Here is a 27,249-nt window from a genome sequence, read left to right on the forward strand (position 1 = left end):
CCCAAAAAAACTGTCAAAATAATCAAAATAATAATAAACAAAAACAGCCCATCACCAAGCAGAAATAAATTGATGCTGCTGTGCTGAGTACACCAAACCAATAATAAAAATAAAACTCTGAAGGGAAGACTGCCCTACAGTAAATTACTACAGAAACCAGAAGCCAGAAAAGAATCTTTTTTAAAAAAGCGGGGGGGGGGAAGGGAGAGGAAAGCAAACAGGGGCAAAAAGTAAAATAAACAAGGACAAGAGAGCGGAAAGGGGGGGGGAGAATGCAGAAAAGACAGACCAAGAGACAATGAGCAAAAACCAGAAAAAGAAACACAAAAACGAAAAGAAAAAAAAACCCAAGGAAGAGAAGGCTAGCGCCCGTTAATATAACGGGCTTAAAAATACTAGTTGTAAATAAATTTCCACACTACCATCTCTACACTACACTAACATTTTTTAGATTGTGAGCCTTTTGGGTTTGGCCATTTTGTTTATATCTATGTAAGCTGCTTTGGGAGCTTTTGTTAAAAAGCAGTATATAAATACTTGTATTCGTATTCAAAACATATGTCGCTTTTTGTGAAAGAAGTATAAGAGAAATTATAAATAAAAGCTTCTCACTGTTAAAAAGGGAGACGTCTTCAATAGTTTCTTCTTGCATTCTGAAGCATAAAGCAGACCAGAACCAAAGTAGCCTCAAAAAATAGACAAGTGTGCAGTCCTATCAATCAAAACTTGCAGCCCATTGATCTACCAGTTAAAACTTCCAGCCCCACATAATTTATCACTGTAATTGGGGTTTAGAAAATATCTCCCCGGTCAGTTTGCCGGATCTTCTTTAATTCTTTTGTGTTTGCTGCATTTTATGGCTTCCTTGTTCACAAGGTGACTTTTTGATGTGATCCCTTTATCTATCTATCTATCTATCTATCTATCTATCTATCTATCTATCTATCTATCTATCTATCTATCATATTTAGTGTTTTAGTATCATATTTAGAGACCTTTAGTGCAGGTCTCCACAACTTAGGCTCTCCTGCAGATGTTGGCCTATAACTTCCATCATCCCATTGTGACTGGAGATGATCGGAATTTCTGCAGCCCCGCTTGAGTGTATATACATGGAAAGTCCTGTCAGAATGGCTTATCCACAACTTTTCTGGGGGTCAATCTTATTGAGCAGGATTCCAGACTGCAGTTCAGTTCCGACCATAAGATGGTCCTGGGAAAAGTTACATATCCCAGAGTGAAATACGATTTTTGTGCTCCTAGGATTGTTTCAAACATTATATCAGAATTAGTCCAGAGTGCAATTTTCCCTAATATTATTTGTTTGTTGTTTCCCCTCCCTGTTGCTATCTGAGCAGCTCTTCAGGACCAACTTGGCCATTGCAAGTTTTGCAAGGAGCACCTCTCCTTGCAAAGCTTACAGGAAACACAGAGACGAAGAGGCTCAACCTCCGCACTTTCAAAGCTTGCAAAAGTTGGTTTTGAAAGGAGACCCTCCCACCCCACCCCCCCACCCCGCCGAGCACGTGTGTGGAGCGAGGTGGCATTTGGTACATTGCCTCAGGCCACCTCTGCCCACATCTGTTAATCCCATTCACTCAAAGGTAATGTTTTTTGAAATACTTTAATCTTTTAAAGTACTTTAATCTAGCAAACAATAGTTTTGCAAACCCATATATTATATAATATTGATTGATTGATTGATTGATTAAATGGTGTCAAGTCGCTGTCAACAACCACATAGCTAGATTATCTCCGGGATGATCTGCCTTCAATTTGGCCTTTAAGGTCTCTCAGTAGTGCATTCATTGCTGTCGTAATCCATCCCCCGAAGCAGCAAAGCAGGACTTGGACGGTGAGAGGGGTGGGGAATTCTAGTTTTCAATGCTTTAAACCAAAGAAAAAAAAGCACACACAAAAAGTTGACAGACTAATTGTGTCTCCACTGCAAGAGAGAATAATGTTCCTTATTTCTTGTTAAGGCAAACATTTGACACAACCTCATTCCTTTAATGTTCTCTTCTATACCTTCTACGATGAATGTTTATATACCGCTTTTCAGCAGAAGTTCCCAAAGCAGTTAGATATAAACAAACAAAATGGCTCCCTGTCCCCAAAGGGCTCACTATCTAAAAATGAAACGTAAGATAGACACCAGCAACTGGTCTTGTGGTAGTAAGCATGACTTGTCCCCTTAGCTAAGCAGGGTCTACCCTGGTTGCATTTGAATGGGAGACTTGATGTGTGAGCACTGCAAGATATTCCCCTTAAGGGATAGAGCCACTCTGGGAAGAGCCGAAGGTTACAAGTTCCCCCTCTGGCTTCTCCAAGATAGGGCTGAGAGAGGTTCCTGCCTGCAACCTTGGAGAAGCTGCTGCCAGTCTGTGAAGACAATACTGAGCTAGATGGACCAATGGTCTGACTCAGTATATGGCAGCTTCCTAAAGGAGAGGAGAGCTGGTCTTGTGGTAGCAAGCATGACTTGTCCCCTTAGCTAAGCAGGGTCCACCCTGGTTGCATTTGAATGGGAGACTTGATGTGTGAGCACTGTAAGATATTCTCCTCAGGGGATGGAGCCACTCTGGGAAGAGCAGAAGGTTTCAAGTTCCCTCCCTGGCTTCTCCAAGATAGGGCTGAGAGAGATTCCTGCCTGGAACCTTGGAGAAGCTGCTGCCAGTCTGTGAAGACAATACTGAACTAGATAGACCAAAGGTCTGACTCAGTATATGGCAGCTTCCTATGTTCCTAACAGCCACTGGAGGGGTGCTGTCCTGGGGATGGATAGGGCCAATTGCTCTCCTCCTGATAAAGAGAATCACCAATTTAAAAAGGTGTTTCTTTGCTCAATTAGCACAGGAAATGTATATTCTGTATATTTATTGTTCCCCTTAAGTAGCGCTGTGCTTATGACTTCTATACATCTTATTCTTTTCTGATTATACTGTCACTTAAATCTACATAACTGAAGAGAGTATTGCATTTAACTGTGCAACTAAAGTGGTTGGCAGTCTTTAAATAAATTTTGGCTAAAGCTAAAATTTCAACCAAGTGGATTGGCCCCCACTAGTTCTGGAGGATCAGACCTACAGTTATCCAAGTTAATGGGAAAACTCCAGAAGGTTGGACTCTCTTCTGAATCTCTTATTGCTGTGAGGTTTGATCAAGCCAATAGAATTCTAGAACAACATATTCTAGATATCGAATCACACGAAGAGAGAAGCGAACTCCCTAACTTTGGGAGCGAACTCCCCAAAATTGGTGGGTCATCTTAACTTTAGCTCCAGCAAGCTATCTTTATAATCTGACATGTCCAACACATCAGAGAGCCTTCACCTTAGCTCATTATGGTTTTCCATCAGTTTGTTTGGAGGGGAGATGTCAAAAAAGATACCCTGTCACCTGCACAAGTGTTCCTGTGGATCAGACAAAGTTGATAATTTGGCTCATATTTTACTTCACTGTAAATTTTACAGCACTCCATGTCGAACATTGATTTTACCTCTTTTAGACAAAATTCAGGGCAAACCAATGGATTTTTATGTAACCTAACTTCCTGAAGATAAGACTGTATTTGATACTTGTGGTGTTTGATTTGGTGCCATTGCATACAAGATTATGTTAGGTAAGCACCTAAATACAACTGTGATATCTGACGGACTGTACCAACTGCATTGAATGTATTATAATGCTGAAATCTGGTCAAGTACCATAATAAAGATATTGATTGAAAGTAGTTTGAAATGTAATAGTCATAACTGGGCAAGACTGAACATATGGAAGAAGCTGCTTAACTATCTTGGAGAGGTGGGATATAATTTTTAAAATAAATGAATGCTGTAATAAGTAGTAGATACAGCCTTGCCCTTTTAAAATATTGAAGTATTTATTCTATCCACACAATATTTTAGCCCATCACAAAATAAATTAACCCATTTTTAAGCAAAGGAGTTACTTCTGAACCTATCCTTCCTTTCTACCAGATTATCAGCACTTATTATCACCTTTGTGCTGGTTAGTGAAGGAAAAAATGATATTTTCTTTACTATTATGACCATGGGATTAATTAAAACATTCCGGTCCATTTTTAATGAGCAATTTCTTTCCTACAGCAGTAAATTGGTTGCGACTCTTAGTTCTTTAAAATACAGTTGGCCCATATAGAGTAATGGTTAATGCGCTGATGTTGAAAGTGAGGCTCTTTCTACATGTTCCCAAATTAAGTAGCTTGTGGCATACTTAATTATTGGCTTCTCTGTACCTGCTTCCTGTAGAAGTATTATGCAAACCAAATAAGAGACGAGATGTCCACATTGTGTGCCATTTGTCTGTGAACATGAAATGAGAATTACCTGTTTGTTTCTAAGCTGGAGTAGATTGTATGTCCCTCCCTGTACCCTCCCATGGTAATTTTTGTGTGGGCCAGGGCACTCCATTAGCTGTGTTTACTGTTGCAACCACAGTTTACAGTGTTGCAGATCTCAGGGCCTGTGAAAACATTATGGCTGCTACGTGATGCCCAGATCAAGGCTACAACCCTAAGCTCACTTACTTGGGAGTCATCTCCTTTGAACTCAAGGTGCTTTGTGGTGCTTGCTTGTTCCATGTGATGAGTAGGGTTGCCAACTTTTTGACTAAAAAAATACTGGCTCCCTAGTGGAAGAATTGAGTTGGGGAAGGCAGATTAAAAACAAAGAAAGAAAAAAATTGGAAGGTCAAGAGCCTGGTCAAAGGTGTGTAGGGGTTTGTTTTGTTTTTGTTTTACTTATCAGTCTGGTAAAGCTCTGACTGGTTAGCAATCCCTTGGTGAGCTGGGATGTGGTGTTTTTGTTGTCAAAAGGACTCATGGGAGTTGTTACATGCTATGGAGAAAATGGCCTGGTCAGCAGGATGAAGCTAAACTCAGTTACTCCTTCCACTCCTCTTGTGCCTTGTGGGTTTTCACGCCTTGTGGATTTTCTGAGTGCGTAGTGGGTATCTTGGGATTTGGTGTGGGCTGTAGTTCTCTCCTTTGACTCCTGACTTTACAGACTTTAATGCATTCTTCCTAAGTATGGCCAGCTACAATGCAGGAACCGGCCAGCAGATCATAACATATAGATCAGAGTAGACTGGCATTGCCACAACAGCATTCAAATTGCTTGTGCATTCTGTGGGTAGTCCCTTTTCGGGAAGGAAATTTGATAGGTCACCATTCATTCAAAATGTTTTGTTTGTTTATATTGCTTTCCAGTCCTTCTGGTTAAAAACCTCTAAGGGCAACTTACAAAAATTAAACACAGAACAATAATCACAATAAATTAAAACTAGCTGGCCCAGGCCAGAGCATCTGCGCCTCCAGTTCCACTTCTTCCCCCTCCCTCTTGGCTCTCCCCCATTCTCTCCCCCCCCCCCCTCCGGCCACCGCCGCTTTCTCTCTCTTTCTCTGCCCCCCTGGCCGCCGACCAGCCAAAGGGCCGATTGTCTGCTGACACTTATGATCAGGGCAGGGATGTGCTTGATGTTATTGTGAGATGCCACAATGCAATGTCAGGATGCCTCTCTACACGTGCCTCCAAACCCTTTTCATCTGAAACTGCTCATTTGTTGAGATCTTCCTTGAAAGCCTGGCTTCACTCATCTGAGGTATGGCAGGTGGGGAGTCATGAGAGGGTCTTCTTTGTGATGGCACCCCTCTGTGCAATGCTTTCCTCAAATCAGTTTGCATGGCACAGGGTTTGTTTTCTTATTGATGCCAGGTGAATACCTACTCTTCCCCCCCCCCCCCGAGTTTTCTCATCTGGTTTTAGCTGAATTTTCAGGGTGGGCATGCATTTGGCATGTCCCTGCTCTGATCACATGTACTGGTGGACAATTGTCCAAACCAGCCCAGAGCTGATAAAAGGTTCTCCGGCATGGGAGCTGTTGCCCTGAGGCAAAATGTGTCCCATATGAGAAAAATGCCCAGTCTCAACAAATTCAAGAAGTCAGTCTTCGCTGAGACTAAGGAAGGAGGTGACACAGGACTTTAGTTAAAGAAAGATACTTGATCCAGTTAATCAGCTTTCCTTACCACTGATTTAAGCATGAAGCAGAATGAAAAGCTGATGATTAGTATTTTCTACATCATACTGGTCTCAAATGGAGCTGAAGGATCCCAAGTGGTTCAGATGATGACCCAACTGGTTTTGCCAGTTCACATGTGCCTACATATCACTCACTAGCCCTGTTCAAGCGTTATGAAGTGTGCTAATACTGCACCCATGGGAGCATGCTAGCGTGCTAGTTCTGCACCCATGGGAGCATCCTAGCAAGCCCAGCCCCCGTGTTGACATATGCTTAAAATCACAACCTGAAGAGAGCTGATCTGAAGAGGAGAGCTGGTCTTGTGGTAGCAAGCATGACTTGTCCTCTTAGCTAAGCAGGGTCTGCCCTGGTTGTGTATGAATGGGAGACTAGAAATGTGAGCACTGTGAGATATTCCCCTCAGGGGATGGAGCTGCTCTGGGAAGAGCAGAAGGGTTCAAGTTCCCTCCCTGGCTTCTCCAAGATAGGGCTGAGAGAGATTCCTGCCTGCAAGCTTGGAGAAGCCACTGCCAGTCTGTGAAGACAATACTGAGCTAGATGGACCAATGGTCTGACTCAGTATATGGCAGCTCCTTATGTTCCTATAACTCCTGCTCTTCATGCATACAGTGTTTGTCTCTGCAGGCAAATGTTGTGTCTGTGTTGGAGGCAGAATTAGACCCTCTACTGAATTTCATTTTTGGCCCCACCCCTGAACCTAAACGAAGTGAGGAACCCTGAAAATTTCATGACACATGAATGGCAACATGTAAACAACTTTCTCTGAAGAAAGGGCTTGACATTAATCTCCAGCTGTGTGCTGAAAGCAAGCCTGGAGATATAGCAACAACAATTGGGTGGTGGGGAAGGAATCTCCAGGAAGGAATTGCTTCAGTCAGAGTTGGCAACCACTCTGCAACCATTCCTTTTGCTATGTAAATCACATGAATTTGATTGTATAATAATAATTGCTGCAATCAGTGCCACAAGGTGGATAAGCATGAGGAGGACTTGGCAGTTATCATGATCACAGATCCATCCACCAATGATGTCTGTAAAGAGGAAATCATCCAGGAGGAAAGATGATAAGATAAGAAACCAAGCCTCAGCGTGCGCACACACATGTTTTGCCTTGTTTTTCAAGCTAAACCTGGCTTCAGCTCTGGTGGAGGCAGCAGCAGCAGCTGCTGCTCTTAAGGTACTTGTTTATCTGGCTCTGCCTTGCTCACTCTCCTTGTGTGCACATGCCTGAGAGGGGAGAGCAGATCAGAGATACTAGCCAGGCAAGCCAGGTACGAAGTAGGGGCATCAATCAGCCTGCCAGCAAAGCACACACGTGGCACCTCTCTATCACACTTATCTAGGAGGTTGCAGCAGCTGCTGGCAGGACTGTTATAGCAGCAGCTGAGCAAGCCTCCGCAATGTCTTTGTTGATGGGAAGGGGGTGCTGCTGAAGACAAAGGGGACGATATCTCCACTCCCCTGCACCAAAACTCATGTTCATCACCCAGCATCTCCTCTTGAGGTGCGCTTGATCTCCTCCCCAACTCTCCCCCCTGCACACACTCACTCTTGAGGAGGAAGAGGGGGCGAGGGAAGCAAAAGCATGAAAGCCCTTTGCTCTGCTGAGAGACAGAAGACCTTACGGTGTATGAGGTACAGATGTCTCTTCCCTCGTACATGTTTTTGTGTGAATGACTATACCTGCATTCATTTTTAAAGTGATCCCGGGTGCAGGTCCCTCAAACGCTTGGTACAGTTAGGAGTGTACTGCTGTACCTGTGCTCAACAGAACATGTGAATCACTGTACATGTGTAGTACACTGTACACACCTACAAGTGTTGAACATAATGTGTGAAAAGGGCTAGAGTCTCTCATCTCAAGCAGTTCTCATACAACAGTTCAGTGTCTCTGAACATCAGCCTCTCTGAGCAGCAGCCATGTGGAGTCCCTCCTATCCTTCAGGGCCACCATACAGTTGGGTTCATTGTAAATGTACTGCTGATCTGTGGAGAGTTTGGGTGTGGTTTAAGAGCACATCAAGAAAGAGGCAGGATTTGCTGGGCAGTGTTGTAACACCTGAACAGCGTAATGTCTCAGTGACTTATCCACTGATGACTTTCTTCTCACAGTTAAATGTGTGGATTGCTTCCCATCTGTGATGCTATGTTCAGAAATTTTAAGTTTGTTTGACTGACTGACTGATTGATTGATTGATTGATTGATTGATTTCTGTACCACCCTTCCAAAAATGGCTCACTTGCCAATGGATTGTTGCAATTAGTGAATGTCAAAATGTATGAAGCTGCATTGATGGCTTCTTCTGATGAGAGAGGAGCTGCTTCTTCATAGCTCCTTTCTGTATCACAAAGGTAATATTGGAAGCCCCAAGTCATATGGGAAGAGTCCTTTTGAAGAGTCTTCTACAAAAATGAAATCTGAGATAATTTGAAAAGAACTGAAAGAGTATTGGGAAGTACTTTCTACACTGAAAAGGGCTAAAGAGATCTTGTCACTTCTCTCTCTCTCTGCAACTTGCTAATGGGACAAGAAATGGGGGCAGTGCTAGTAGCATGCTTGGTTTTCAGTGGTTCCCCATTGAATTCTTTGGGACAGAATAAATGGGCTGTGTGATCTGGGCCACAGTTGGGAGGAACAGGCTGCCTCATGCAGTGGAATGGCATGGAATCTTCATTTCAATCATTGACCAGACAAAAATACAACACAATAGATAAGTAGTAACCGCTAGCAATCATGATTCTGCCAATACTTTCTTACAAAATACCATTTACAATATAGCAATATATAGTGCAGTTGACTCTCATGGTTTTACCAATTGCTTCCTTACACAGCTTGCAATGTAGCAAAGTTTTGCCACCTTGGTGGAAGCATTAATATCACTGTCGGACAAAAGAAAAAACACATAAAAGGCCAATGGCCTACCTGGGAATCTAGACAAAATAGGTGACAAAAGTGCTAGCCAAATATCTCTATAAAATAAACAGTGAAGCAACATATGATCAATTTCCTCAACCACTCCTGACTGACACGGGCTTAACCTCTGAGCCAAAGGAGTACTGAGATAGCGACCCTCTAAGAAAGCTGAGGGCGGTGCATTCAAGTGTGCCAAGGCAAATGCCCTTCTTGATTTGGCAAGAACAAGCTCATGTAAATATTTAGCTGGTCTATGAAGGCGAGTTGCATTACTTAAGAAAGGCAAATGTCTGACTCGGGCCCTGTCTTCTTGAATCACTATGTCCAAAATCTGCTGCCTAATTATCTCCTTGGCTTTTAAGATCCCTAAGGAGACCAACATGGGGATACTTAGCCCATAACTTTCTAATTTCCTTGCCACTCCCTCTTTCCATGCAGATGCAAAGCTGTCCTTTAGGACCAGAGGTGCAAGGCCTGCTTGACCGAGATTTAATTTCAAATAATAAGCTAAAATTTTCCCTTTGAAGACTTGAATTGCAGTGGGGATGTAACCATCTCCCTTCGCGAAAAAGAATCTGAATGCCATTGCACTCTTTTGTCATGCAGTGGTAGGGTCTCCTTCACTGGAAGTTTTCAGTGATGCTGTAGCAGATTCCGGCATAGAGCAGAGGATTGTTCTTCAGAGCTCACAGTGGTTATTGTAATGCATGAGCCTCACTTTCCCACAACCCACATCAAAATGATAGGCTGCCAATTAGAAGAAAAGTACTTTGGTAGTTGCCTTCAACCCTGAGACTACATTATTGGTACATCTGTCTTGTTCTGTTATATAACAAATACAAAGAGTGAACATGTGTTTCTGAACAGATTTCCCTCCCCCCCACCATTTTAGATGATAATCCTAGAAGGAGTTTGAGTTTGGTTCTGGACGTGGACCAGTCGGAACCAAAGTCTACAGTTTTCTGGTTTATCCCAATCCTGAGTCCCTGTTGTTGTGAGCCAATTCATTTAAATTGGATCTGATGTTTTAAATTAAAGGAAAGAGCCTTCCATTGTACAACGAAGACTAAGGCAAATGATTTACTCTGCAGTTGTAAGAAGTTCCTGATCTAATTTGTGCTTTTGAGTCAGCTGTAACTCCGCAGCTCTAAAACTTGCCTTCTGCAGAGTAATCAAGTTTCTCATTTCCCTACATGGGCATTAAATTTCGTGTTCCTGTCTGTAAACATAACTCACATGGGAGGCATGTGCATTAGCTCCCCAGGAAAAGGTTTAAAGAGAGGGGTTAAAGTGTGTCATTTGTGTTTTGAAGCCAAGGGCAACTTTTATGCTTATCGGCACTTTAAAAAAGTATTCATTGTTGCCAGTTCACACATGCCAGAACAAACACAGTCTTAAAAGGGCAAGAACAGTGCAAGCCCTGGCAGTGCTCTTAATGACTTGACTTTTAAAAATCAACCTGCACTGAAGTTCGCTGTCCTACCCAGTTGAAGAGCGTTTGTCACAATGCACCCCCCCCCCAAGACTTAGGTTAAGGTTTACTTAAGGGTAGGACAGGAGCAGTGTCTCTTGCGCCTGTTTCTGTTTCTGCACGTAATGCTATCAGTTAGTCTTGTAGCTTTTAAAATCCCTTATGTATGTATATATCACAGTCACTCCCTATCTGCAAAGCTACTTATCTGGCTTCACCTACTTTATGGAATGGATTGTTTTGTCTCTCTCCCATAGACAAAAATTACCTAAGTATGTTGGTGTTCTCGGACCACATTCCCTAGAGTTGTAGTTACGTCACTGGGACTACTCTGAAATAAGTGGTTTCCAGATAGGGTTTGCACCTAAAAAAAAAATTCTAATGTTAACTTGGTTGAGCAGCAGAAATTCAATGGATGAAGTGCTGCGACCACTGCATCTCCATCAAGGGGAAACTCCACCTGTTGAGTTTCAGCTTCCATGCCTCTTTTAAAAGCACAAGAGTTCTGCCAGAAGAAAAGCTGGAACTCTTTGGGTGTAGTCACTGTCATTCCTTGGATGTTTCATCCTGAAAGGAAGCTTCAGCCCTTCTACTGGAACCCAGGGGTATTGGATGGGGTGGAGAAACTTTAAAGCCTATAGGTTGGGAACATGGGGGTTTTAAATAGAAGATGAATCAAAAGCTGCAGCTAGGGATAGCTGTTATGATAATAGGGTTACCAGTGGAACGGAAGAAAATGGGCTTGGCCTGCTCATGTATCTTTTAGCAAACAACTTGCTCTGCAGAAACCCAATAGGTGAAGCTTCTCATGGCATGGAAAAGCTTGTGACCTGCTTAATAGCTGCATATCAAGCTACTTGTTTAACATCTCAGCAATAAAGACCAGTAAGAAAGCTGACAACTCTATTTACGGGAGATGTTCTAGATTGGGACTAGAGTACCCACAGAACTAGTTAGTCCTTCTGAGTGAGCAGAAATGTTACAGCAGTGCCTTGAAAGCTCATCCCAAGTGCTGGTGTGTGTGTGTGTGTGTGTGTGTGTGTGTGTTTTCTTGGCATGGTTCGCCTAGGGAGTGCACCTGGAGTTCTGTAAATGAATAAGATGAAAGAGTTAGCAGTGTGCCAGCCTCACATGTAAGAGACCAGTACAACTATGATGAACAATTAATTAATCTAATTAATCTTGTGACAGGATATCTGTTTGATGGAAAGGGTTTCCAAGATGATAAACATGTTTTTCAGAGACAGCAGCTCTTCTCAGCTACAATGTGCTGAGCCACTTAGCCCAGCCCCAAGAGTGTGGTGTAGCCCTCCCTTTCCATTGTGCATTTAGCTACCATGATGCTCTTTGGACATCAGCTTAGGAGGACTCCCAGGCTACGGTTAGAAATCTGTTTGGTTGTGTCAGTGAGAGGGAGGCAACTTTGTTGTGTCACTGGCATATATCACACAGACAGCCGTGATATGGTAAATCTCTTTCTGGACTGTATCGCTTCAGCTTGCAGGTAGAAGGTAGGGATGTGCATGGAACCAGTTCGGAGGCCCTTTATGGGCTTCAAAAACTGGTCCGAACAGTGGCTGGTTCTGCCGGTTCAACGGCGGGGGGTACAGCTTCAAGAGCGGGTGAGGATGCACTCCCCCCCCCCTGCATTTCCCCCGCCAGTGCTTGGTTTCTGAAACAGCCATCGGGGAGGCAGCATACCTCCCTGCCGCCCCCTTCGCTACATTTTCTGGAAGTACCCAGAAGTAGTGGACATGCCTGCACATGTCATGTCTGCTACTTCCAGGTACTTCTGAAAAACGTAGCAAGCGGGGGTGGCAGGGAGGTATGCTGCCACCCCGATGGATGTTTCAGAAACTGAGTGCTGGCAAGGAAAACACGGCGGGGGTGGGGGTGGTAAGTGCATCCTCCCCTGCTCTTAAAGCTGCACCACCTTCTATGCAGTCGAACCGGCCCTCGCCGGTTCCATGCACATCCCTAGTCAAAGGGTCATGTGGCTGAATAATTTGCCATACTAAAGAATGCACAAATGTTCCCTGCATATATCTAGATGTCAGAGAAAAGAGTTCTAGTTTAGCTTTCTATGACATTTTTGAATGTTCCGAGATCCACCCTCCAGGGGAAACATCCATCCACTTACAGTCAGTGGAAGTGGTACAGAGACTGTACTCAGACCACTTCAGCTTGTGTATGGGGCATCACTTTCTAGACTGTGCTCTTGCTTTTTAAAAAACTAATCCTGCAGGTAAAAAGCTGGTACAGCAAGAGGAGAGGTTCAAGCCCAGCCCGTTATTTGCTAGTTTCCTACAAGTTAGGCTTATTTCTTTTTAGTGCAAGGGAGAGCACTAGAAATTGTATTCCACTGCCAGCAGCAATCTGAAGTGGTACTGTTTATCCTACCACCTCAGAAATCTACCATTTCATTTTGCTGTATGTGTAGCCCCAATAATATCCCAAGTGTGTGCGTGGCGGGGGGGGTCGGGTCGGGTCGGGTCACTGATGGCGGATGCTGGTGAAAATGGGCCCTTAGTCCCTCTGAGTCATGACACACATTTAGCGTAGACAGAAGTATAGTGGTCTAATGAAGGTTCGGGTCACATGTGCCTGTTAATCCGTTGCTGATTGCAGCATTCAGTGAAGACATTAATGTGCTAAATGAGCATCAGAGCTCTCAACGTCACAGATATATTGTGTGTATATTGACAAGTTCTTACCTCAAATACAATATTTTTCTATTGAACCGGTTCATACATTCGGTTGCAAGTCCTCAGGTGATGAGTATGCATATGTGAACCAGCTATGCTTTTCAGTTTATTTCTTATTATGTGAAACTTGAGTATATGGATGCAGGGCTGCAACAATAATCTAAGGCAGGGATGTCAAATTGTTGTCCTCCAGCTGTTGTTGGCCTACAACTCCCATCATCCTTGGCTACTGGCCATTGTTATTGGGGATGTTGGGAGTTGTAGGCCAACAACAGCTGGAGGGCCACAGTTTGACACCCCTGATCTAAGGGGAGATATATCTGACCTCACCGAATCCCTAATGCTGACATTGGAAAGCCAGACCAAATATTCGAGTTGGCATTATCAGGCAGATGTTCTTCCTCCAAGTCATAAAGAAGACCTGAGCCATTTTTGGAAGGGTGGTATAGAAATCGAATGAGATGATGATGATGATGATGATGATGATGATGATGATAATGATGATGATGAAAGCCTTCGATTCATTGCCTCACACATGGATACTAAAATGTTTAGAAACAACTGGTGTCAGCAAAAACATTCAGATATTTATAAAAAAAGCAATGAGCATGTGGAGTACACAGTTAACAATCAGTGGCGAGACACTTGGACAGGTTAGCATTAGAAGAGGCATTTTCCAAGGGGACTCACTATCCCCTCTGTTGTTTGTAATTGCCATGACCCCACTTTCACAAATACTAAACAAAACAGGCCTCGGATACCAAACATCTAAAACATCAAGTAAAATCAACCATCTGCTGTACATGGACGATCTGAAGTTGTATGGAAAGTCCCAGTCAGAAATCGAATCACTGCTAAATACTGTCCGTATATTCAGTAGTGATATAGCAATGGAGTTTGGACTAGACAAGTGTGCTGCATTAATAATGAACAGAGGGAAAATAACAAAAACAGAAGGAATACAACTGCCCAATGGAAGCAAGATCAAGAACCTGGAAGAGAAAGAACCTTACAAATACTTGGGCATTCTCCAGGATGATAACATTGCACACGCTGAAGTTAAAAGAAAAATTGGAAGTGAATACATCAGGAGGGTTAGAAAAATCCTCAAGTCCAAACTCAATGGCGGGAACACCATACAAGCCATAAACACCTGGGCTATACCTGTTATCAGATACACTGCAGGAATAATAGACTGGACCCAGGCAGAGCTAGAGATGCTAGATCGTAAGACCAGGAAAATCATGACCATCAATCATGCTGTGCACCCCTGCAGTGATGTCGATAGGCTATACCTCCCTCGCAGCTCAGGTGGAAGAGGAACGCTGCAAGTCCATCAAACAGTAGAGGAGGAGAAAAGAGGCTTTGAAGAATATATCAAGGACAGTGAAGAAGATGCACTTCAAATGGTCAATAATGCGAAACTATTCAACACCAATGAAACAAAGCAGGCCTACAAGAAAGAACAAGTCAAGAACGGAGCAGAAAAATTGAAAAATAAGCCACTGCATGGTCAATATTTGCACAATATACAGTAACTGGAAAATCAGACATTACCAAGACCTGGCAATGGTTTAAGAATGGCAACTTGAAGAAAGAAACAGAAGGTTTAATACTGGCTGCACAAGAACAGGCACTAAGAACAAATGCAATAAGAGCAAAAGTCAAAAAATCCACAACAAACAGCAAGTGCCGCCTTTGTAAAGAAGTAGATGAAACCGTGGACCACCTAATCAGCTGTTGTAAAAAGATTGCACAGACTGGCTACAAACAAAGGCATGACAAAGTAGCAGGGATGATACACTGGAAGATCTGCAAAAAATACAAGCTACCTGTAGCCAAACATTGGTGGGACCAGAAAATTGAAAACGTTGAAGAAAATGAAGATGTAAAAATATTATGGGACTGCCGACTACAAACAGACAAACATCTGCCACACAATACACCAGATATAACTGTAGTCAAGAAGAAAGAAAAACAAGTCAAAATAATCGACATCGCAATACCAGGGGATAGCAGAATAGAAGAAAAAGAAATAGAAAAAATCACCAAATACAAAGATCTACAAATTGAAATTGAAAGGCTGTGGCAGAAAAAGACCCAAATAATCCCAGTGGTAATTGGCGCCCTGGGTGCAGTTCCAAAAGACCTTGAAGAGCACCTCAACACCATAGGGGCCACAGAAATCACCATCAGCCAATTACAAAAAGCAGCTTTACTGGGAACAGCCTATATTCTGCGACGATATCTATAACAACTGTCAATAAAATTCAGCCATCCCAGGTCCTTGGGAAGGACTCGATGTCTGGATAAAACAAACCAGTCAATAACACCTGTCTGACTGTAAACAAGAAATAATAATAATAATAATAAGCAGCCTACCACCCCTTCTCTCTGGGCTGATGGCCTCAGCAAGAACATAAATGGATGGAAAACACTTCTCTTACAGAAGCTGTCTTCGTCAGGCTGCTCTTACAAGCAAGAGGAGGCAGCCAGTTGCTGGCCACAGAAAACTAGCAGGGCCCTCACTGAGCGGAGTTCAGATTTCTTTATTCTAAAGGCAGCTGGATGGCTCCTGAGGCTTTGTTTCTGGTCCAATTCTGGCCAGTGGGGCAAGGGAGACTGCTCTTTGCTTTAGCTGTTTCCTGCTCTGAGCAGGGGTGTTAGACTAGAAGACCAGCAAGATCTCCTCCAGTCTAAAAAGAAGTGGGGCAGGAAAAGGTGATAACCCTAAGGATGGGCTGGCACTGCAGCTCCTCCCCACACGTGTGTTACTTTTCCTGGGAGAATCTGAAGAGCTTCGCATTGTCCAACGATGCTTATTTTGCTATGCGTGTCATTTGCTTTGTCTCCTTATTTAGCAGGGGGAGAGTAACTGGCCCTTTCCACCCCCAGCACGGTCCCTCCAGTGACTGTTGCTGGTGTCTATCTTACCTTTCTTTTTAGATTGTGAGTCCTTTGGGGACAGGGAGCCATCTTATGCATTTATTATTTCTCTGTGTCGACTGCTTTGGAAATCTTTACTGAAAAGTAGTGTATAAATATTTGTTGCTGTTGCTGCATTGCATAAGTATTGAATATTGTTGCAGTGTTATGGTCATAATGCAGAGGACGATGCAAGTAGCTCCCACATATTGCATTGTAACCCAGTACTGAAATTTTATTTGTGATATGGTGTGTCACCTCATTTTCCCCCACAGTCCTGGAGAGGGAGGCCAAGCCCACCCAAACCTCCCTAGGTGACTCTTCCTGCTGCCTACTATGCCTTCAAATGAGGAAGGGAGGGGTTCTGCACCCCCCTTTTCCTCCTCCTCATCTGCCCTTGCCAACTGCAGTGGTCAGAGCTATCTCCTCCTTTGCTCTTGCCCACTCTCCTGTTAGATAGAGCTGGCCATTTCATGCAGTCATGTGAGGGGAGTCCTGCTTCTTACAGGACATATGGTTTCTTGGGGAGGTGAAACCACTTCCCTGTCACCACGACAACTAGGCTATGGCCCACCTTGAAGTTTGCCTGTGTAACTAGCTGGCGGGTCTGCTTGGCTATGTTGCAGCAGGATGACATGATATTAAGGATGCACAGATCTATTCAAATCAATTTGACTTGAATCTGAGTGATTTGAGTGATTAGAATTCAAACCGGATCACCCATTAAAAGGGCAATTTGATTCAAATTTGAATTGAATTTTCAAAATTTGATTCGAATTTGATTCGAGAGCTGTTCCGCACATTTTTTTAACCATTCATGCCCCCTGATTGGTTTTAAAAGGCACCAAAACCAGGTAGAATCAATTCGAATTTATTTATTTATTTGATTTATATACCACCCTTCCAAAGTGGCTCAGGGCAGTTTACAACAGAATAAAAACAAGTAAAACCAGTTAATAATTAAAATCAAAACTATAAAAACAGAAAAAAACCAATTAAACATTCAAACAGCTAAAAACCCTGGAGAACCAGGGCATACATTAAAACAAATTAAAAACCCTGAAAGGCCAGGCCAAACAGATGGGTTTTAAGGGCTCTCTTGAAGGTCAGTAAGGAATTAAGACTATGAATTTCTGCTGGGAGTGCATTCCACAGCCCGGAGCAGCTATAGAGAAGGCCCACCTCTGAGTCGCCACCAAACGAACCGGTGGTAAATGGAGACGGACCTCCTCAGATGACCTTAACATGCGGTGGGGATCATGTAAAGGAAGAATTTGATTTGAATTTGAAACAATTTTTTGGAATATGATTCAGATTAGAAACAAATCAAAAAATTTGTTTCGTAAACATCGCTACTTGCTATGGGATTTGGTTGGGTTCCCTCTTCTTTTGCTGCCTTGGCTACCAGCAGGTTCTGTCACTGGGTGTTCTCCAGGAGGTCTGTGGGTGGCCCAGGGACTCCCAGTTGTGTCCTTGTTGGGCTTATTAACTCTAAAGGTCTGGAAAGGTTAACAAAATAATATACAGGCTGTTTTTTTGGGAGTCTTCTACGCTCTAATTTTGAAGCATATTTTTGTTTGAAATCTTGACATGGCAGATGATGATGATGATGATGATTGATGATTACATTTATATCCTGCTCTTCCTCCAAGGAGCCCAGAGCGGTGCACCGCATACTGGAGTTTCTCTTTCACAACAACCCTGTGAAGTAGGTTAGGCTGAGAGAGAAGTGACTGGCCCAGAGTCACCCAACTAGTTTCATGGCTGAATGGGGATTTGAACTCAGGTCTCCCTGGTCCTAGTCCAGCACTCTAACCACTACACCACGCTGGCTCTCCACTGATGTTTTGTGGTGTTTAAATATAGAAATTTGATTTGCAACTGCACCATTGAAAGTTAACACTTTAAAATTTGAAAAAAGAGAAGCCTACTCTTAGAAACTGACTCAGATTAATATTTGTGTGTGTGGGGGGGGGGGTGTTTCCCCTGTTGCTTTGCATGGTTTTGAGAGCTTCACTGATCTCAGTTTCCAACTGCTGTTGACTATGAAGTCTTTTTTTAAAATGTGAGCACATGAAATGTTTTACAAGTACATATAAAAATGTAACTTGTGCATGACAAATGTGTGTTTTTCATAGCATGCATGATATGGTGTATTGCCAGAATACCATGCTTGTGGTTGCCTAGCACATGTGTGCACACAGTGGTAAAAACAACTTTGTTGCCATGTAGGACAATGTAAAAGGTTGCTACGTTTGGTGTTATGACTTTGCAGAGTGAGATTATCATCTACATTCTTGCTCTTGGTGGAGTTTAATAAACTAAAGAGCATTGACCTACAATTGCTTGTGGCAACTAGCTATTTTATATCCCACTGGCTTGGTTAGGTGAGTGGGGTGGGCTGATGAAAATAATTGTCTGGTTTGAATGTACTGTCTGCTTTAGGAGAACTAATGCTGCTTTAAAATCGAGCACTGGTTGCCTAGGTGCTTGATTTTTCACCCATGCTCAGCGTGCATACTTGTAAACAGATACTGCAAAAACAGCACAAGTCTATGATGCTCGCTCCTCACAAGAGAACTGGCCCTGAAAAAAGTCTGCCCCGGTACCACTTCTTACTTCCTAGATAACCATCAGGCAGAACTAAAGGTTTTAGAGAGAGATTATTCTGGATATAATAAAGCAAATTTTTATTAATTAATTAATTAATTAATTAATTAATTAATTAATTAATTAAAAATCACCCCTGCTAACTGGGCAAAGAGGCACCTTTTACCGTGGTGATTCTCTTTATTTAGCAGGGGGAGTAACTGGCCCTATCCACCCCCAGCAGGTACTTCCAGTGACTGTTGCTGGTGTTTATGTTATGGTTTTTTTTAGAATGTGAGCCCTTTGGAGACAGGGTTCCACCTTATTTGTTTGTTATTTCTCTGTGTAAACCACCCTGAGCCATTTTTGGAAGGGCAGTATAGAAATCTAATAATAATAATAATAATAATAATAATTATTATTATTATTATTATTATTATTATTATTAAAAATCACAATTCAGACCTTGAGAAGTGTGTGTATATGCATGTGTGTATCTATGCATATACAAACAATCTGATTTGTGCAGATTTACTATGGAACTTTTCAAAGTACACAAGTCTGGATAAAAAGGAATATTGTTTCCTATAGCTTAACACTGAAATCAGGTTACATGGGAAGAGAAGAAGTGAATTTGCATAGACAGGAGATCCAGGAAACTGTGTATGGGTAGGAGGTGATAGGACCACCATATGGTGAGGACAGCCTTGAGGTATACTTGTTTAGAATGAATAAATGTAAATTCATCAGCATGACAAGTACAGACTTGCTGCCAAGTAGACAGAAGTTGCTGTTTAGCAGAACTCAAAATTAGGGCTTTTGAATTCAACATCAGAGTATATTTTCCGTGTGTGCACGTGAGCAGAATTGCTGCAGAAGATAACTTTCCAGATTATGTTCACAAAGGTTATAATTTCCTGTTGGAGCAGTGGAGGAAAGAAGATTATTGAATTGAAGTCGAGACTGCAAATAATTTCCTGTTCTACCGAGCTGCCAAATGCTTGCCTTTATTGATCCCCCACCCCCACCCTGCTGCCTGCTAACAAACACTTTTGGGATCCTGTGATGTGCATAGTTAACCCTTTACTAATAGATTAAAATAACCGATTGAGCGGGGGGGGGGGAAAGGGTGGAGTATTGGGTTTGGATGAAGGATGCATCTAAATTCAGAGATGCAGGGAAAGAAGGAACAATTTCTGAATCTAATTGACCTGTTTTGTTGATTCAAGTTTCTGGGAGGGCAGAGTCTGCATTAGAAGTGGGGGGGGATGGGGGACAAATGTTTGTTTTGAAAGGAAATTAAAAACATGCTTGGGGTTTCAAGCCACTTGGCAGGAGCTATTGCACACTGAAGATTGAATCTTAAAAGGATATGACAGCAGCACATTGAAAACGTGTACTTATTTATTATCAACAGAGAGTCCAGGCAATTACCTGACATACTTTTTTAGGGAGAGTTGAGGACAGCTGAGGCCCCAGCTTTGGAACATGACATTCTGCAAACAGCATGTAGGGTATTAATAAATGTAGAACAATATTTGCTGTCAAGTTGGTTACAAGACAGTAGTTCACTTGAGAGAGCTTGACAGTGATGAGGATCATTGGAGCAGAGCCAAGTAGGGTTTTTATATGCTTCAGCTGAATCCAAAAGATGCATTGATGCCCTCTATTTGACTTGAAGGCATCTGGCTGCTTTGGAGTGTGTGAGTCTTCTTTCCTCCCCCCCCCTTTTCTTCTTTTTTTAGGGCATTGTGTGCTTTTTTTGCCTTTAGCTGTCTGCATCGGGAGACACAACCAAAATGGAATCACTTTGGAGTAAGCAAAGTCTTCAGCAGAAAATACTATCATGTTACCATGTCCAAAGATGTGGAGCAGGGCCTCTGCCTGACTCCTTTGAAAAGGAAGTTCCCATTCTAGTGATGGCTACCAAAGCTGCTGTTAGAACACCACTTTGGATGACCATTTATGCTAGTCAGAACTGGTCCAGCGTAGTTGGGTGCAGATGTGTCATGGTGGTTAAGAACAAGCAGTTGGAGTTGCAAGACCCTGGCTCTGGTGTCACCTTAGCCATGAACTCATTAGATAGCTTTAGGCAAGCCATTATCTCTCAGGCTTATCCCTTATCCATGCAGTCTGTAATATTGAGTTCATAAGACTGGCCAGCCCTTCAGGATTATTGTCAGGATTAGTGCGCTAATACCAACGAGCCCTTCAGGTACTTGGGAAATGCACTATGTAACTTCTTTTCGCATGCTTGCCATGTAAATTGCTTGTCTTCATAAACGGAAATGTTTGGTATCCCAGCACTTCTCTTTTTGGCCCTAATTGAACAGAAAAGCAAAGTTACTAGCACTGGAAGAGGATACCATCACTGGATGATTTTGATAACTGTGTAGTGTCAGGGCTGGTTCCCATGCACATGAGTATCTGCTCTAAAGTTCAGTCATGTGGATGTAGCTACCTCATTTATTGGGGGCTTCACTTGATGTTCATATGATCCATGTGAACCTGCGATACCACTCTCACATGAGCACTATATTTTTTGTGTGGCTTGTCTGATAAGCTGGTGAAGGCATTTTTGTAAATTGGGCCAGCACTAAGATGCTGTTTGTAGCTGAAACGGAAGTAAACAGGTACCGATTGATGCAAAACAAACCGATTAGCTTGAACGGACTATCTTGCTTCACTGTCTGGAGACGAATAAAGGTGATGATTCACCATTGACAAGATTTAACTCCAATCCTCTAATAGCAGCAACAAACAGCATCTCAATATAATTACGCTGTGATTCTTTAGAACACACCCCACTATTATGGTGTCTGACCTCTATTTCCCTCCGCCTTGGATCAACAGTCAAATATGTGGTATTTATATAATAGGCAGTTGCATTCTTTGTTGCATTCTTGCCTATCATCTGCACTTTTCAAGGGACTTCCCTTTTAAGGGAACCCAAAACACTTTCTAACCCAAAAGACTTTCCAAGCACTAAGTGTTGTGGGCCTCCACAGTGGGGAAAGTACTGATTTATCTTTAAGTGCTTGCCACTTGCATGTGGAATGGTTAGAAATTTGGCCAAGAGCAGGTAGCACAGATGAAACTCAGAACATGCCCCCCGCCCCCAGAAATGTTGTTACTTTTATAAAATATAAAAATTGATCTAGTACTTTTCAGGCACAGCTGTCTCTACTTCTTACTTTAAATTAGAGTTTGACTTTCCACTAAAAACAAACACTTCTATCTATCTAATGAGAAAAATAGCAGTAAATCAATTAATATGGATATGTATGGATAGCATAATCAATGGTGGTAATGTTAAAAATATTTATTTACTGCTTTCTAACAAAAAGCTCACAAAGTAGTATACATAGTAAAAGGACGAAATTGTTCCCTTCCCTAAAGGGGTGCGTGATCATTTGACACCCAGAGACAAGCGTTTGGGCGGCATACAAGTTAACTATATAAATAAATGAATTGCAAAGACATTTGTGTTGTTTTCAATGCTGCTCTCCAGAGTAATTTTCTTTCTTCTCACTTTCCAACACTGCCATTTAAATCCATTTGGATATGGCAACTCGTGTCATTTCTGGATGGTGTTTCTGACATTATGACATTATTGGTACATTTTAAACAAAATCACCTCATGACCACCAATCAGGTTAAACTGCACTAGGAAGAATGAGCAGCAGGGGAGCCAATGGGCTCCAAAACGCATCAAGACAATGTGGAAGTTAGACGTGGCTAGGGATGTGCATGGGGGGGGGTGTCTCCCTTTAAGGGCGGGGGGGTAGAACTTACCCCTCCCGCCGCTCTTCCCCCTCCGGCGCTGCGTTTAAAATTGACGTTTTCGGGGCGGCAGCGTTCCTCCCTGCCTCCCCTGCCCCTGTCGTCGCCCGGCAGAACCTGTAATAGAAGCACGCATGCATACTTCTATTACAGCTTCTTCCAGGCAACGACGGGTGCAGGGGCAGCAGGGAGGAACGCTGCCGCCCCGAAAACTTCAATTTTAAACGCAGCGCTGGAGGGGAAAGAGTGGCGGGAGGGGTAAGTTCTACCCTCCGCCCTTAAAGGTAGACCCCCCCCCCCTCGGTGCCAGACCGCCGGACCGGTCCGTTTCCGAACCGGTTCGGAGGCCTCCAACATGGCCTCCGAACCGGTTCGTGCACATCCCTAGACGTGGCAAAAGATTCCCCCCCACCCCGTAATTGGTTCTGCATTATCAAATTGCTTATTCCAGTGTGGATATTGAAGTTGGATAGTGTTTGGCACAGTCCTAAATGCCCTGAGTAAATATCCATAACTTTAAAATACAGAGAGAGAGAGAGAGAGAGAGAGAGAGATGGATTTAACTATTCAGCCTCTTGCTAGGGAAGCATATATATTATACAGCAGTTTTTGTTTAAACTATTTGGATGTGGATGATGAAAAGAACAACTAATCTAAACCCAGTGCTTAAGGTTTAATTGACATGGCATGACCAAGCAGTTGCAATGAACAGGATGTCACAAAGCAGCAATGGCAGTACCAGAAAAAGAGAGGACAAAGTTCATTTCTGAGTGGATGAGCTCTGTCCCACGTTAGCTTTTTGGAACAGAAATGGAGGGGCAGGTGGGGGGCGTCCCCCGCCCCCTTCATTAGTGTTTGCTACAAGGAACAATAGATGTCTTTTCCTAACCTTTTCTGACCACTGAGGTACATAGGAACAAGAGCCCTTGATGAAGGTCTTGCCAAAACAAACCGGGCTATTAATGAAGTTCATCCCAGAGGCATCTGAGGTTTTTTGTCTTTTATTTAGCCATTTTGGAAGGGTGGTATAGAAATTGAATGAATAAATAAATGAATTTAGTCCAGATCTCCCAGTGAGCTTCATGGCTGAGTAGGGATTTGAACCCAGGTCGTAGTTCAACAACTGAACTACTATTACACTAGCTCTATGAAAAGGCCTAGGCTAAATATGATGCTACTTTGGTCAAGAATTCTAAAATACAACACTAGAATACTTTGGTTTGAATATTGGTCTTTGACTGGTAGGCTGCACCATCACAACAATCCCAATTTTTTGTTCAAGATTTCTGAAAATAAGGGTGGAAGGGGAATAGAATGAGAAACAGGTATCATTAAAATATATATAAAGTGGGTCACATTTCCCCAGTTTGATTTAAATATGGGTTCTTATTCCAAACAGTTTGAAAGCTTTGGAGAATTCTTTGATTCTTGTTTATATACAAGACTGATGCAAATAATCTGTACTGTTTTCTGGACTGAAAGATTTTTACTGTCTTCCGGAAACCCTTCTAGCCCCCAGCAAGGCATAGATGTTTGTGAACTGTTAACTTTGCAGTTTACTTGAAAAAGAAAATGCTGTGTGGCAGTTCTAGGTCATGCTTTGAAAGGGACATAACCAAATGCCTGGGGTCACAGCACATTGGGAGGTGGCGATGTCTCAAGAATCGCTATAGCTATGTCTTATGTCTGCTTGAGCAAGTCACATTAGACATGCAAATAGTGTCACTGTCACTTGAAAGATACCAAGAAGGGTAATGAGTTATTCCTACCTTTATATCTCTAGGGCATTAGTTTCAGTTATAGCATGAAGTGCTGAAGTTCTGGCATGAAGTATTTCAGAGAAGTTCTGTAGAATCCTTTCTTCTTCGATAACTGTATACACTATTGCTAAGACTTCGGGTAGCCCAGAATAGGCTACAGTCCTGGGAGACACTGCTTTCAGAGGTGCTGAGTAGTAAGGGTGGAGTTGATTTGAATAGGTGAGATGGCCAGAGGCAAGACAAGAATTTAGCATCACTGAAGGAAGTCAGAGGAGTCAAAATCTTTTGGACTTGGGCGCTTAGTGCCCAATTAAAAATGAGTCAGGCCCTCAAGAAAGAGTTCTAAAGAAGTCATATTCTACTCTGCCTTCTTGACAGATCACCAGTTTTCACACCCCTTTTTTGCAAGGGCTGACTTCTCTGAGGAAGTGATAGTAAAGAGAGGTGTGTGAGGAGGAGGAGGAGGAAAGGGGTTAGGTTAACTTTTGAAATACAGAGGCTGGATAAAGAAACCATGGGAAACTTTCCAATTGCCAATAAGAGAGAGACCAAGAGTGCCAGGAGGGTGGTTATCACTTGCCTTGTTTGGTGATTATTGTGGTGAAATGGGGATTTCAGGAGCTCGTGATCTTATTTCCAGTTTTGCTAGAATCTTCCTACATACAGGAAAACTATTTAGGACTTTTTTACACAAATGCACAGTGTGGGCAACAGCCATATCTTGCCACATACTTCTGCCATAATTCAAAGTGATACATCACAGCCCAAAGTGACATGTCATGAAGCATTTTCAGTGGGCTGGAGGAAGTGTTCTGTGATGAACTCCAGGGTATGGAAAGAGTGTGACTGATAGACACCTGAGGTGGTCATACATATGAAGAATACTCTTTACAAAAGTTTTATTTACAGCAACAATCTTTTAATCTATTTATTTTATTTTATTTATTTATACATTTATGTCCCGCTCTTCCTCCAAGGAGCCCAGAGTGGTGTACTACATACTTGTGAAGTAGGTTAGGCTGAGAGAGAAGTGACTGACCCAGAGTCACCCAGCTAGTTTCATGGCTGAATGGGGATTTGAACTCGGGTCTCCCCGGTCCTAGTCCAGCACTCTAACCACTACACCACACTGGCTCACTCTACAGGTGAAACTCGGAAAATTAGAATATCGTGCAAAAGTCCATTCATTTCAGTAATGCAAATTAAAAGGTGAAACTGATATATGAGACAGACGCATTACATGCAAAGCGAGATAAGTCAAGCCTTAATTTGTTATAATTGTGATGATCATGGCGTACAGCTCATGAAAACCCCAAATCCACAATCTCAGAAAATTAGAATATTACATGGAACCAAGAAGACAAGGATTGAAGAATAGAACAATATCGGACCTCTGAAAAGTATACAGTGTTCTGTGCTTGATTGGCCAGCAAACTCGCCTGACCTGACCCCATAGAGAATCTATGGGGCATTGCCAGGAGAAGGATGAGAGACATGAGACCAAACAATGCAGAAGAGCTTGAAGGCCACTAATGAAGCATCCTGGTCTTCCATAACACCTCATCAGTGCCACAAGCTGATAGCATCCATGCCACGCCGCACTGAGGCAGTAATTGCTGCAAAAGGGGCCCAAACCAAGTACTGAATACATATGCATGCTTATACTTTTCAGAGGTCCGATATTGTTCTATCCTTGTCTTCTTGGTTCCATGTAATATTCTAATTTTCTGGGATTGTGGATTTGGGGTTTTCATGAGCTGTATGCCATGATCATCACAATTATAACAAATTAAGGCTTGACTTATCTTGCTTTGCATGTAATGCGTCTGTCTCATATATCAGTTTCACCTTTTAATTTGCATTACTGAAATTAATGGACTTTTGCACGATATTCTAATTTTCCGAGTTTCACCTGTACTTACTGAAGGTCACTTTCAGTAATGGAAATATCCTCTTGTTTCTCCAAGTCCATCTATACGTATGGATATATATATTCTAATTTTCCGAGTTTCACCTGTACACCACGCTGGTTCACTCTGACTTTCTCATAAGCTCTTTTCCAGGGGGTGGCCCAAGCTAATGTGGTATCTGGGGCAATGTGTCAAACACTGCCTTGCTCCGTGCCCCACAACTGACCCTTGCAAAAGCTGAAAGTGGCAGAGAGGAAGGAAGGTTTCCAGCAGCCTTTTCTTCTCTCTTTGTGCTTCTTGCAAGCTTTCCAAAGAGTGTGAAAGGCACTCATTGCAAAGCTGGCAAGGGCCAGGTCAGTCTCAAAGAGCTGCTCTGGTGGTGGGGAATCTTGCCCCCTGCTGGAGACCCAATAATCTACTTCATAAGGTGACCGCCTCACTTTGCCTCGTGAAAGGGCTGCCTCTGCTCTTATTGCCAAGATCACCAATGTGCTCACCTGTTGGGACAAAGTATAGAAAAGACTGTTCGTGTCTTGACAGTTCACCATGTCTTAAGGAGGACATTGTAGAACTCGAAATGGTGCAGAAGAGGGAAACCAAGACGATCAGGGGCCTAAAGCACCTTCCTCATCAGGCAAGGCTACAGCATCTGGGGCTTAAAAGTTTGGAAAAGAGGCAACTACGGAGAGACATGATAGAGGTCTATAAAAGTATGCATGGTGTGGAGAGCAGGCCTCTTTAACTTTGGCCCCACAGCTGTTTTTGGACTCTATAATAACTATAATAAGGCAAGGAGAGACAGTTGTCTGGGGGCCCACTGCCTTGAGGGGGGCCCAGAGGCAAGTCACATGACTTGCCCGGGCTTCCTTCAGTTGTATTCATCCTCCGAAATTGATGTGAGTGTTAAGACCTGGAGCTACCAGAACAGCATGTCTTTCTCTAGTACCATTACATGACTTGCATCATCTACAATTTACAAAACCTTAAAAAAAAGTAATTTAGGATGATGTTCTATTGTGGCACATTGTGTGTGTGTGTGTGTTTTCATTCTACTATGCTTTTTGTTACCATTATTCAGCCGCATTTAAGATTTCTTTACTTCATGAGCTGAGCTTCAGTGGGGGGGGGG

At 42.7% G+C, this 27,249-nt stretch overlaps 1 protein-coding gene across 3 annotated transcripts in view; it reads left to right on the top strand.

The window, feature by feature from the left end:
- The window catches only part of LOC128329334 (cytochrome c oxidase assembly factor 1 homolog), a 115,625-nt gene that overhangs the window by 75,581 nt on the left and 12,795 nt on the right, over positions 1-27,249 (top strand). The gene's annotated exons all lie outside the window — the stretch shown is intronic.

Source organism: Hemicordylus capensis, chromosome 6 (assembly GCF_027244095.1).
Source record: "Hemicordylus capensis ecotype Gifberg chromosome 6, rHemCap1.1.pri, whole genome shotgun sequence".
Classification (NCBI taxonomy): Eukaryota; Metazoa; Chordata; class Lepidosauria; order Squamata; family Cordylidae; genus Hemicordylus; species Hemicordylus capensis.